This window comes from Protopterus annectens, chromosome 6.part0 (assembly GCF_019279795.1).
Source record: "Protopterus annectens isolate FY-2018-M chromosome 6.part0, PAN1.0, whole genome shotgun sequence".
NCBI lineage: Eukaryota > Metazoa > Chordata > Ceratodontiformes > Protopteridae > Protopterus > Protopterus annectens.
In genome coordinates, this window is record NC_056737.1 from 1,195,528,861 (window position 1) to 1,195,544,073 (window position 15,213).

The window sequence follows — 15,213 nt, forward strand, 5'->3', positions numbered from 1 at the left end:
GGGTGGTCTCTGTTATACATACCTGTCCCTCCAACATGTCCTATGAAGGGTGGACTCTGTTATACATACCTGTCCCTCCAACATGTCCTATGAAGGGGTGGTCTATGTTATACATACCTGTCCCTCCAACATGTCCTATGAAGGGTGGTCTCTGTTATACATTCCTGTCCCTCCAACATGTCCTATGAAGGGGTGGTCTCTGTTATACATACCTGTCCCTCCAACATGTCCTATGAAGGGGTGGTCTCTGTTATACATACCTGTCCCTCCAACATGTCCTAAGAAGGTGGTCTCTGTTATACATACCTGTCCCTCCAACATGTCCTATGAAGGGTGGTCTCTGTTATACATACCTGTCCCTCCAACATGTCCTATGAAGGGTGGTCTCTGTTATACATACCTGTCCTCCAACATGTCCTAAGAAGGGGTGGTCTCTCTTATACATACCTGTCCTTCCAACATGTCCTATGAAGGGGTGGTCTGTGTTATACATACTTGTCCCTCCAACATGTCCTATGAAGGAGTGGTCTCTGTTATACATACCTGTCCCTCCAACATGTCCTATAAAGGAGTGGTCTCTGTTATACATACATGTCCCTCCAACATGTCCTATGAAGGGGTGGTCTCTGTTATACATAACTGTCCCTCCAACGTGTCCTATGAAGGGGTGGTCTCTGTTATACATACCTGTCCCTCCAACATGTCCTATGAAGGGGTGGTCTCTGTTATACATACCTGTCCCTCCAACATGTCCTATGAAGGGGTGGTCTCTGTAATACATACCTGTCCCTCCAACATGTCCTATGAAGGGGTGGTCTCTGTTATACATACCTGTCCCTCCAACGTGTCCAATCAAGGGGTGGTCTCTGTTATACATACCTATCCCTCCAACATGTCCTATGAAGGGGTGGTCTCTGTTATACATACCTGTCCCTCCAACATGTCCTGTGAAGGAGTGGTCTCTGTTATACATACCTGTCCCTCCAACATGTCCTATGAAGGGGTGGTCTCTGTTATATATACCTGCCCCTCCAACGTGTCCTATGAAGTGGCAGTCTCTGTTATGCACATCTGTCCCTTCAACATGTCCTATGAATGGCTGGTCTATGTTATGGATACCTGTCCCTCCAGCATGTCCAATGAAGGGGTGGTCTCTGTTATACATACCTGCCCCTCCAACATGTCCTATGAAGGGGTGGTCTCTGTTACACATACCTGTCCCTCCAACATGTCCTGTGAAGGGGTGGTCTCTGTTACACATACCTATCCCTCCAACATGTCCTATAAATAGGTGGTCTCTGTTATACATACCTGGCCCTCCAACATGTCCTATGAAGGGGTGGTCTCTGTTATACATACCTGTCCCTCCAACATGTCCTATGAAGGAGTGGTCTCTGTTATACATACCTGTCCCTCCAACATGTCCTATGAAGGGGTGGTCTCTGTTATACATACTTGTCCCTCCAATGTGTCGTATGAAGGGGTGGTCTCTGTTATACATACCTGTCCCTCCAACATGTCTTATGAAGGGGTTGTCTCTGTTATACATACCAGTCCCTCCAACATGTCCTATGGAGGAGTGGTCTCTGTTATACATACCTGTCCCTCCAACATGTCCTATGAAGGGGTGGTCTCTGCTATACATTCCTATCCCTCGAACATGTCCTATGAAGGAGTGGTCTCTGTTACACACACCTGTCCCTCCAACATGTCCTATGAAAGGGTGGTCTCTGTCATACATACCTGTCCCTCCAACATGTCCTATGAAGGGGTGGTCTCTGTTATACATTCCTGTCCCTCCAACATGTCCTATGAAGGAGTGGTCTCTGTTACACATACCTGTCCCTCCAACATGTCATATGAAGGGGTGGTCTCTGTTATACATACCTGTCCCTCCAACATGTCCTATGAAGAGGTGGTCTCTGTTATACATACCTGTCCCTCCAACGTGTCCAATGAAGGGTTGGTCTCTGTTATACATACCTATCCCTCCAACATGTCCTATGAAGGGGTGGTCTCTGTTATACATACCTGTCCCTCCAACATGTCCTATGAAGGGGTGGTCTCTGTTATACATACCTGTCCCTCCGTGTCCTATGAAGTGGCAGTCTCTGTTATGCACATCTGTCCCTCCAACATGTCCTATGAATGGGTGGTCTATGTTATGGATACCTGTCCCTCCAACATGTCCTGTGAAGGGGTGGTCTTTGTTATACATACCTGTCCCTCCAACATGTCCTATGAAGGGGTGGTCTCTGTTATACATACCTGTCCCTCCAACATGTCCTATGAAGGGGTAGTCTATGCTACACATACCTGTCCTTCCAACATGTCCTATGAAGGAGTGGTCTCTGTTACACATACCTGTCCCTCCAACATGTCCTATGAAGGGGTGGTCTCTGTTATACATTCCTGTCCCTCGAACATGTCCTATGAAGGAGTGGTCTCTGTTACACACTCCTGTACCTCCAACATGTCCTATTAATGGGTGGTCTCTGTTATACATACCTGTCCCACCAACATGTCCTATGAAGGGGTGGTCTCTGTTATACATTCCTGTACCTCCAACATGTCCTATGAAGGAGTGGTCTCTGTTACACATACCTGTCCCTCCAACATGTCCTATGAAGGGGTGGTCTCTGTTATACATACCTGTCCCTCCAACATGTCCTATGAAGGGGTGGTCTCTGGTATACATTTCTGTCCCTCCAACATGTCCTATGAATGGGTGGTCTCTGTTATACATACCTGTCCCTCCAACATGTCCTATGAAGGGGTGGTCTCTGTTATACATTTCTGTCCCTCCAACATGTCCTATGAAGGGGTGGTCTCTGTTATACATTCTTGTCCCTCCAACATGTCCTATGAATGGGTGGTCTATGTTATACATGCCTGTCCCTCCAACATGTCCTATGAAGGGGTGGTCTCTTGTATACTTACCTGTCCTTCCAACATGTCCTATGAAGGGGTGGTCTCTGTTATACATACCTGTCCCACCAACATGTCCTACGAAGGGTGGTCTCTGTTATACATACCTGTCCCTCCAACATGTACTATGAAGGGGTGGTCTCTGTTATATATACCTGTCCCTCCAACATGTCCTATGACGGGGTAGTCTCTGTTATACATACCTGTCTCTCCAACATGTCCTATGAAGGGGTGGTCTCTGTTATACATACCTGTCCCTCCAACATGTCCGATGAAGGGGTGGTCTCTGTTATACATACCTGTCTCCAACATGTCCTATGAAGGGGTGGTCTATGTTATACATACCTGTCCCTCCAACATGTCCTATGAAGGGGTGGTCTATGTTATATATACCTGTACCTCCAACATGTCCTATGAAGGGGTGGACTCTGTTACACATACCTGTCCCTCCAACATGTCCTATGAAGGGGTGGTCTCTGTTACACATACATGTCCCCCCAACATATCCTATGAAATGGTGGTCTCTGTTACTCATACCTGCCCCTCCAACATGTCTTATGAAGGGGTGGTCTCTGTTATACATACCTGTCCCTCCAACATGTCCTATGAAGGGGTGGGCTCTGTTATACATACCTGTCCCTCCAGCATGTCCTATGAAGGGGTGGTCTCTGTTCTACATACCTGTCCCTCCAACATGTCCTATGGAGGAGTGGTCTCTGTTATACATACCTGTCCCTCCAATATGTCCTATGAAGGGGTGGTCTCTGTTATACATTCCTGTCCCTCCAACATGTCCTATGAAGTGGCTGTCTCTGTTATGCACATCTGTCCCTCCAACATGTGTTATGAAAGGGTGGTCTATATTATGGATACCTGTCCCTCCAACATGTCCTGTGAAGGGGTGGTCTTTGTTATACATACCTGTCCCTCCAACATGTCCTATGAAGGGGTGGTCTCTGTTATACATACCTGTCCCTCCAACATGTCCTATGAAGGGGTAGTCTATGCTATACATACCTGTCCTTCCAACATGTCCTATGAAGGAGTGGTCTCTGTTACACATACCTGTCCCTCCAACATGTCCTATGAAGGGGTGGTCTCTGTTATACATTCCTGTCCCTCGAACATGTCCTATAAAGGAGTGGTCTCTGTTACACACACCTGTCCCTTCAACATGTCCTATGAAGGGGTGGTCTCTGTTATACATACCTGTCCCACCAACATGTCCTATGAAGGGGTGGTCTATGTTATACATTCCTGTCCCTCCAACATGTCCTATGAAAGAGTGGTCTCTTTTACACATACCTGTCCCTCCAACATGTCCTATGAAAGGGTGGTCTCTGTTATACATACCTGTCCCTCCCACATGTCCTATGAATGGGTGGTCTCTGGTATACATTCATGTCCCTCCAACATGTCCTATGAAGGGGTGGTCTCTGTTATACATACCTGTCCCTCCAACATGTCCTATGAAGGGGTGGTCTCTGTTATACATTCCTGTCCCTCCAACATGTCCTATGAAGGGGTGGTCTCTGTTATACATTCCTGTCCCTCCAACATGTCCTATGAAGGGGTGGTCTATGTTATACATGCCTGTCCCTCCAACATGTCCTATGAAGGGGTGGTCTCTGTTACACATACCTGTCCCTCCAACATGTCCTGTGAAGTGGTGGTCTCTGTTATAATACCTGTCCTTCCAACATGTCCTATGAAGGGGTGGTCTCTGTTATACATACCTGTCCCTCCAACATGTCCTATGAAGGGGTGGTCTCTGTTATACATACCTGTCCCTCCAACATGTCCTATGAAGGAGTGGTCTCTGTTATACATACCTGTCCCTCCAACGTGTCCTATGAAGGGGTCGTCTCTGTTATAAATACCTGTCCCTCCAGCATGTCCAATGAAGGGGTGGTCTCTGTTATACATACCTGTCCCTCCAACATGTCCTGTGGAGGAGTGGTCTCTGTTATACATACCTGTCCCTCCAACATGTCCTATGAAGGGGTGGTCTCTGTTATACATTCCTGTCCCTCGAACATGTCCTATGAAGGAGTGGTCGCTGTTACACACACCTGTCCCTCCAACATGTCCCATGAAGGGGTGGTCTCTGTTATACATACCTGTCCTTCCAACATGTCCTATGAAGTGGTGGTCTCTGTTATACATTCCTGTCCCTCCAGCATGTCCTATGAAGGGGTGGTCTCTGTTATACATTCCTGTCCCTCCAACATGTCCTATGAATGGGTGGTCTCTGTTATACATACCTGTCCCTCCAACATGTCCTATGAAGGGGTGGTCTCTGTTATACATACCTGTCCCTCCAACATGTCCTATGAAGGGGTGGTCTCTGTTATACATACCTGTCCCTCCAAGATGTCCTATGAAGGGGTCGTCTATGTTATACATACCTGTCCCTCCAACATGTCCTGTGAAGGGGTGGTCTATGTTATATATACCTGTACCTCCAACATGTCCTATGAAGGGGTGGACTCTGTTACACATACCTGTCCCTCCAACATGTCCTATGAAGGGGAAGTCTCTGTTACACATGCCTGTCCCTCCAACATGTCCTATGAAGGGGTGGTCTCTGTTATACATTCCTGTCCCTCGAACATGTCCTATGAAGGAGTGGTCTCTGTTACACTCACCTGTCCCTCCAACATGTCCTATGAAGGGGTGGTCTCTGTTATACATACCTGTCCCTCCAACATGTCCTATGAAGGGGTGGTCTCTGTTATACATTCCTGTCCCTCCAACATGTCCTATGGAGGAGTGGTCTCTGTTACACATACCTGCCCTCCAACATGTCCTATGACGGGGTAGACTCTGTTATACATTCCTGTCCCTCCAACATGTCCTATGAAGGGGTGGTCTCTGTTATACATTCCTGTCCATCCAACATGTCCTATGAAGGGGTGGTCTCTGTTATACATACCTGTCTTTCCAACATGTCCTATGAAGGGAAGTTCTCTGTTATACATACCTGTCCCTCCAACATGTCCTATGAAGGGGTGGTCTCTGTTATACATACCTGTCCCTCCAACATGTCCTATGAAGGGGTGGTCTATGTTATTCATACCTGTCCCTCCAACATGTCCTATGAAGGGGTGGTCTATGTTATATGTACCTGTCCCTCTAACATGTCCTGTGAAGGGGTGGTCTATGTTATATATGCCTGTACCTCCAACATGTCCTATGAAGGGGTGGTCTCTGTTACACATATCTGTCCCTCTAACATGTCCTATGAAGGGGTGGTCTCTGATACACATACCTGTCCCTCCAACATATCCTGTGAAGGGGTGGTCTCTGTTACACATACCTGTCCCTCCAACATGTCCTATGAAGGGGTGGTCTCTGTTATACATACCTGTCCCTCCAACATGTCCTATGAAGGGATGGTCTATGTTATACATACCTGTCACTCCAACATGTCCTATGAAGGGAAGGACTCTGTTATACATACCTGTCCCTCCAACATGTCCTATGAAGGGGTGGCCTCTGTTATACATACCTGTCCCTCCAACATGTCCTGTGAAGGGGTGGTCTCTGTTACACATACCTGTCCCTCCAACCTGTCCTATGAAGGGGTGGTCTCTGTTATACATACCTGTCCCTCCAACCTGTGCTATGAAGGGGTGGTCTCTGTTATACATCCCTGTCCCTCCAACGTGTCCAATGAAGGGGTGGTCTCCGTTATACATACCTGTCCCTCCAACATGTCCTATGAAGGGGTGGTCTCTGTTATACATACCTTTCCCTCCAACATGTCCTGTGAAGGGGTGGTCTCTGTTACACATACCTGTCCCTCCAACATGTCCTATGAAGGGGTGGTCTCTGTTATACATACCTGTCCCTCCAACATGTCCTATGAAGGGGTGGTCTATGTTATACATACCTGTCCCTCCAACATGTCCTATGAAGGGGTGGTCTCTGTTATACATACCTGTCCCTCCAACATGTCCTATGAAGGGGTGGTCTCTGTTATACATACCTGTCCCTCCAACATGTCCTCTGAAGGTGTGGTCTCTGTTATACATATCTGTCCCTCCAACATGTCCTATGAAGGGGTGGTCTTTGTAATACATACCTGTCCCTGCAACATGTCCTATGAAGGGGAGGTCTCTGTTAAACATACCTGTCCCTCCAACATGTCCTATGAAGGGGTGGTCTCTGTTATACATGCCTGTCCCTCCAACATGTCCTATGAAGGGGTAGTCTCTGGTATACATACCTGTCCCTCCAACATGTCCTATGAAGGAGTGGTCTCTTTTATACATACCTGTCCGTCCAACATGTCCTATGAAGGGGTGGTCTCTGTTATACATACCTGTCCCTCCAACATGTCCTATGAAGGAGTGGTCTCTGTTATACATACCTGTCCCTCCAACATGTCCTATGAAGGGGTGGTCTCTGTTATACTTACCTGTCCCTCCAACATCTCCTATGAAGGGGTGGTCTTTGTTATACATACCTGTCCCTCCAGCATGTCCTATGAAGGGGTGGTCTCTGTTATACATACCTGTCCCTCCAACATGTCCTGTGAAGGGGTGGTCTCTGTTATACATACCTGTCCCTCCAACATGTCCTATGAAGGGGTGGTCTCTGTTACACATACCTGTCCCTCCAACATGTCCTATGAAGGAGTGGTCTCTTTTATACATACCTGTCCCTCCAACTTGTCCTATGAAGGGGTAGTCTCTGTTATACATACCTGTCCCTCCAACATGTCCTATGAAGGGATGGTCTCTGTTACACATACCTGTCCCTCCAACATGTCCTATGAAGGAGTGGTCTCTGTTATACATACCTGTCCCTCCAACATGTCCTATGAAGGGGTGGTCTCTGTTATACATACCTGTCCCTCCAACATGTCCTATGAAATGGTGGTCTCTGTTACACATACCTGTCCCTCCAACATGTCCTATGAAGGGGTGGTCTCTGTTACACATACTTGTCCCTTCCAACTTGTCCTATGAAGGGGTGGTCTCTGTTATACATACCTGTCCCTCCAACATGTCCTATGAAGGGGTGGTCTCTGTTATACATACCTGTCCCTCCAACATGTCCTATGAAGGGGTGGTATCTGTTATACATACTTGTCCCTCCAACATGTCCTATGAAGCGGTGGTCTCTTTTACACATACCTGTCCCTCCAAAATGTCCTATGAAGGGGTGGTCTCTGTTACACATACCTGTCCCTCCAACATGTCCTATGAAGGGGTGGTCTCTGTTATACATACCTGTCCCTCCATCGTGTCCTATGAAGGGGTGGTCTCTGTTACACATACCTGTCCCTTCCAACTTGTCCTATGAAGGGGTGGTCTATGTTATACACACCTGCCCCTCCAACATGTCCTATGAAGGGGTAGTCTATGTTATACATACCTGTCCCTCCAACATGTCCTATGACTGGGTGGTCTATGTTATACATACCTGTCCCTCCAACATGTCCTATGAAGGGGTGGTCTCTGGTACACATACCATGACAACAATGCAAGGATGTCATCGTTCCATTGTACTTGGTCCTTATCAGACCAGTCATTGAGAACAATGAACTCTCTGGTATGTACCTGACCAGGCATATGCAGCACCTGGAGTATATAATCGAGGTTCCTCATAAAAAGAATTCATGACCTAAACAACATTGGATGGGAGAAAGGAAATTCACCCCAGGGATCACGTCAGTCACCCTGCTAGACAGGGGTCCAGGAAAGTAAATAATGTGGGAAGAAATAGCCAGGGAATTGTTATGGCTAGGCTTGTATAGGCCCTTGGGCTGATAGTCTAGTACCAACCTATGAACCTATGAACCTATGAACACATACCTGTCCGTCCAACATGTCCTATGAAGGGGTGGTCTCTTTTATACATACCTGTCCCTCCAACATGTCCAATGAAGGGGTGGTCTCTGGTATATGTCCCTGTTCCTCCATCATGTCCTATGAAGGGGCAGTCTCTGTTATGCATATCTGTCCCTCCAACATGTCCTATGAATGGGTGGTCTATGTTATGGATACCTGTCCCTCCAACATGTCCTGTGAAGGGGTGGTCTCTGTTATACATACCTATCCCTCCAACATGTCCTATGAAGGGGTGGTCTCTGTTATACATACCTGTCCCTCCAACATGTCCTATGAAGGGTTGTTCTCTGTTATACATACCTGTCACTCCAACATGTCCTATGAAGGGGTGGTCTCTGTTATACATACCTGTCCCTCCAACATGTCCTATGAAAGGGTGGTTTCTGTTATACATACCTGTCCCTCCAACATGTCCTATGAAGGGGTGGTCTCTGTTATACATACCTGTCCCTCCAACCTGTCCTATGATGGGGTGGTCTCTGTTACACATACCTATCCCTCCAACATGTCCTATGAAGGGGTGGTCTCTGTTATATGTACCTGTTCCTCCAACATGTCCTATGAAGGGGCTGTTTCTGTTATGCATATCTGTCCCTCCAACATGTCCTATGAATGGGTGGTCTATGTTATGGATACCTGTCCCTCCAACATGTCCTGTGAAGGCGTGGTCTTTGTTATACATACCTGTCCCTCCAACATGTCCTATGAAGGGGTGGTCTCTGTTATACATACCTGTCCTTCCAACCTGTCCTATGAAGGGGAAGTCTATGTTATACATACCTGTCCTTCCAACATGTCCTATGAAGGAGTGGTCTCTATTATACATACCTGTCCCTCCAACATGTCCTTTGAAGGGGTGGTCTCTGTTATACATGCCTGTCCCTCCAACATGTCCTATGAAGGAGTGGTCTCTGTTATACATACCTGTCCCTCCAACATGTCCTATGAAGGGGTGGTCTCTGTTATATGTACCTGTTCCTCCAATATGTCCTATGAAGTGGCAGTCTCTGTTATGCACATCTGTCCCTCCAACATGTCCTATGAATGGGTGGTCTATGTTATGGATACCTGTCCCTCCAACATGTCCTGTGAAGGGGTGGTCTTTGTTATACATACCTTTCCCTCCAACATGTCCTATGAAGGGGTGGTCTCTGTTATACATACCTGTCCCTCCAGTATGTCCTTACCTGTCCTTCCAGCATGTCCTATGAAGGAGTGGTCTCTGTTATACATTCCTTTCCCTCCAACATGTCCTATGAAGGGGTGGTCTCTGTTATACATACCTGTCCCTCCAACCTGTCCTATTTATGCTGCTGATGAGGTTTACATCCCTTGATGAAGTAATTCTGATGCTATTTGTTTTGTGAATGTGTAACAGTTCCATCAGAGCAGGATAAGAAGATGCTTTGAAAACCAGACATATATCATCTGTCAGTAATTTGTAGGAGGCCTAATACTGGGTTTAGGGCTTTGAGGCAGCCCATTTAGGCCATGTTGTTTAGGTCATGAATTCTTTTTATGAGGAACCTCTATTATATACTCCAGGTGCTGCATATGCCTGGTCAGTTACATACCAGAGAGTTCATTGTTCTCAATGACTGGTCTGATAAGGACCAAGTACAATGGAACGATGACATCCTTGCATTGTTGTCAATGACTGGTCTGCTAAGGACCAAGTACAATGGAACGATGACATCCTTGCATTGTTTTCAATGACTGGTCTGATAAGGACCAAGTACAATGGAATGATGACATCCTTGCATTGTTCTCAATGACTGGTCTGATAAGGACCAAGTACAATGGAATGATGACATCCTTGCACCAGGACGCCTTTGCTTGTAAGTTGCGCAATACAGAATGATGTCCATACTTTGTTAGATACATGATGGCCACTATCTATGCATTCTGAAATCCCTGACCACAAGAGCTACTCTTAGTGGTGTATTATCAGTATGGTAGTTTCCAGGGGTATCTCGCTTCCCAAAGGATACTGTTATGCATTTCTTGACAGCCTTTAAGGCTAGTTTTGATGACTGCATTGGTAATCACAAATTTGCCCCAGGGATATCATGCATGGCCCTGCTCAAATTAAAAGGTGAGCATTATTAAGTACCTCAAAAGTATGACAAGAACATTTAAGTGTGTCTACATAAAGGTATATGGTTAGGCATCTTATGGTCCCCATGATTACTTGTCCAGTATTATTTCTATATATGTTCCTCTGTCCTTCAAAGGGCAGTCCTCATTTGGGAAGTTACCATATTTTAAATGAATATCTATCCATCTATCTTTCTATCTATCTTTCTATAAATTGTAGAAATATAAAGTTGTGTTCAAAATACCTTAAGAAGATAAACACAAAATAAACAACAACAACAAATACAGTGACTAATTATTTTTGTAAAAAAGTGAAAGCAAGTCTTTTATATTTGCCGCGGTTACAGTTTATCCTGCACATGTTTGCATTTTAGTAAGAAGTCTCAAGTTTGATCCATCTAAAAGTCTGGCAAATCTACTTAATTTAAACATATACCTTAGTGTCACCTAACCATAGCACCAAAAAGCCATTTGACAAGAGTCTCTAAGGCCCAGGTTAACCTCAAAGAGGATATATGTGTGAGAATGTGGACTTCATTCAGCCATGCCTATAGCCAGCATAATAATACAGCTGCATATCAAATTCTAACGTTTCTGACCATAAAGGTGCACTGCACCAAAGAAACATGGTTACCCAACTTGCCCCAAGCAGAAAGTCCCTCAGATTATTTTTATTTATTTATTTATTTATTTTACTTTTGTTAACCAGGGGTGTCTGACTGAGCCAAAAAGGCCCTTTTTCAGCAGAGGCCCGGGGAGAAAAGCTCCAAGAAAAAATACAGACACATTTAGTTATTTAGACATAATCAGTATGCACACAAATTACAAGAGACATGTTTTTACAGTGGTATGTGGCAAATAAACAGTTACAGTGGAGAGAACAAACAAAAAATATTACTTTTAAAAATAAAGGTAATAGATTTGTGGTGTACAGCTGAAATTTGGAACATAGGTAAAATACATACATAGTACACAGGTACAGTACATACATTGTAGATTAGCCAGTCTTTTGTGAGTAAGATTGAAAACTATTATCAAGTGCTATAGATTTTGTATGTATATGTTATCTACTTTCACTAGCCTGGTGAGCAATCATGGCACTGCCAACTTTGCTTGAGATGTTGCCTGATGAGGTCTTTAAAGGAGGCTTTGAATGATGTGTTTTGAATGCTAGTAGGGACAGAGTTCCATTTTTTAGCCACTGAACTACTATATAGTGCATCTCCAATGCTATTGTAGCTGTTGGTGACTTCTAGTAGTAGTTTGCTTGATGATCTAAGAGGCCTTTTGGCTGATTGATGTTGTACTAGGTTTTTGAGAGCAGGACACTTATTGGGGAGGTAATAGATAGAATGACAGAGGCAGAGCTGATTGTAGGTTAGGGGTTTGGGCAGTTCAAGCCAGTGGAGCTGTTTTAAAACAGTACAGTGATGAGTTCTATATGAGCAATTTGCAGCAAAGCGGGCAATTCTGTTATAGCAGGCTTCCATTTTGCTTAGTTCAGTTTGTTGAGATTAGTCAGAATGGGAGATGCATAGAGTAGGGTGGATAAAAGTTGGGAGCGAGCAATGGCTGATCTTGTGTTGTTGGTAAGAAATGGTTTGATACGGTAGAGTGACCCCAGTTTGGCATGTACTTTTTTAATAGTTAAGTTGAGATGACTATCAAATTTTAGGTGGGAGTCTATGGTTATTCCCAATAGCTTAGCCTGTGCCACTAGAGCAATTGGAGTAGCATTTGTGGAGTAGATAGTGTTTTTGTTAGAAGTGGTTATAATCATAATCTGAGTTTTCTTTGGATTGATGATAAGTTGGGCTTTGGTAAGGTAGTTTTCAACGCCAGAGAATGCTAGTTGTGTTGTTTGCAGGAGGGTGGGAATGTTTTGTGCAGCACAGATTAAGGTAGTGTCATCTGCATACTGAATTATAGATGCATGCTGTGTGGAGGTATGGAGGTCATTTGTGAAGACTGTGAATAGTAGTGGTCCTAAGATAGAACCCTGTGGGACTCCTATAGTTATGGGCAGCTGAGGAGAGAGAGAATTTTCGCATTTCACAGCTTGGTACCTGTCAGTTAAGTAGCTTTGGAACCAGGTAAGAGTGGAATTTGATAGATGATATTGGTTTAGTTTGATTAGCAGGATTTGGTGTGAGACTGTGTCAAATGCTTTGGACATATCCAAAAAAAGAGTTGACACTTTTAGGCCTTCATTTTTGAGATGGTTTACTGTGTCTGTGAAGCAGAGGAGGGCTGTAGGGGTACTATGGGCAGGTCTGAAACCATGCTGAGTAGGTGACAGGATGTTGCTGTCTAGCAGATAGTTTAGCATCTGGGTATGGATGCATTTTTCTTGGCCAAGGGGGAGAGTAAAGCAATGGGTCTGTAGTTATTAAGTTCAGTGGAGGTCCCGCCTTTATGTATGGGTGTAACATAGGATATTTTCCAGAGTTTGGGCACATAGTTTTCAACAATTGATCTGTTTATGAGAATGGAGACTGGGATAGCAATAGCATCTGCTGTGAGTTTCAAGAAATAGCTGGGGAGTAGGTCGGCTGCTGTTGATGAGGTTTTTAGTTTGGAGAGCATGCTTTTGATTGAAGTGGTGGAAACTGTTTTGAGGGTAAAGCTTGTATTAGTGTTATTTGTGTTGGGGGGGGATAGTGAGGAAGGAACTGTCCTGTGATACTAACGATAGAATTGAGTTCACAAAGTGGGAGGTGAATTGTGTTTCGATGGGAACGTTAGTGTCATGGGTGGTTGGCTTGGGGGTAGCCTTTTGGGTGGTTTTAGTAGCTAATTTACATTTTTCCCAAAAATTTGCAGGTTGTGTTGGTATTTAGTTTGTAATGTTGTGTAGTAGGATTTTTTATCCAGCCTAATGCATTTTTTTGCACGGTTGCACAGTTCGTGGTACTTAGTTAGGCTTTGTGTTTCTTTGTTTTTTTGATAGTAAAGCCAGGCAGTGTCTCTGGACTTGAGGATTTGTTTGGTTTCTTTATTGAGCCAGAGGTTTGTAGAGGTTCTAACCTTGATTTTGCGCAATGGAACGACAGTGTCTAGGTGTTGTAGAAATGTTTTGTTGAAATATGCTACAGCCTGGTCAAGTGGGAGGGTTTTTAGGGGGATTCAGTCACAGTTACAGAGTAAAGTGTTGAGGACCTCAGGAGAGATTTTTTGTGTTTCTAGTGGATATATAGATATGGTTGTTCTACTAAGTACAAAGTATATTATGTTGTGGTCACTTAAGGTGTCTGGGAGACTGCCTGTGTGAGGGTACAATGTGGGTTGTTAGTTAGGACCCAGTTAAGGATGGATTCCCTTTTAGATTTTTTATCACATCTAGTTGGAATTTAGACTAGCTGCTGGTAGTCATGGAGATTTATTAGATTACTTGGTGGTTCTGATATACAGATGAACCAATCTAAGTTGAAGTCCCCCAGAATAAGGGTTTCTTGTGAGTATGTGGAAGAACACCAGGATAAGAAGTTTTCAAGGCTAGCAGGTATATTACCAGGTAGAATATAGATCACAATTGTGGTGATGACCTTTTTACGGTGAAGTTGAAGTTGTGAGATAAGTATGCCCCAATTATTGGGGGAGGGGTAGAAGTTTGGTAATTGATGGACAGTTAAGTTGGACTTGTACAGTAAGGCAGTTCCACCCCCTTTATGAAGTGGTCTGTCTTCTCTAATGATATTGTAGCCGGTAGGGAGAATGCCTGAGTTAGCTATGTTTTTATTTAGCCAGATTTCTGTTAAAGCAACTATGTCTGGGGAGTAGTGTGCTATTGTGGCCTGGAGTTCAGGTATTTTATTTTTGATACTTCTAATATTAATATTTAGCATTAAAAGATGGTTGGTTTTGCTGCTGTTGTTGATTTGCCCAGGGATGAAGAAAGTGGGGGTGTTATGTTCGGACATTTGTGTTGGAGCAGTTTGTGCTGGACAGGATGGATTTGGGCCTGGGTTGGGGTGGATATCCCCACTTATGGTGAGCCTGGAGTTAAAATGGTTATATAGATGTTGGAGTTTGGTGAGGAGTGTGAGAAAGTATTGTGTTTTTTTGGAGTAGGAATGAGAGCATATGTGTTTAGTTCTGAGTTGGTCCGTTATGTAGTTCTTGAATAACTGTGGGCAAATATTATTATAATGTGTGGTGTTTGTGTACGAGAGTGCATAATGCAGTGTTATGCTACTAAGTTTAGGGATATTGCTAGAGTGATAACTTGTGGTGTTGTAAAGAATTATGAGAAGACAGACTAGACTTAGTTGTGTGATAGTCATGGTTATAAAGTTTAAGTTGTTTCTAGGTGGGGGGTCTGAATAGG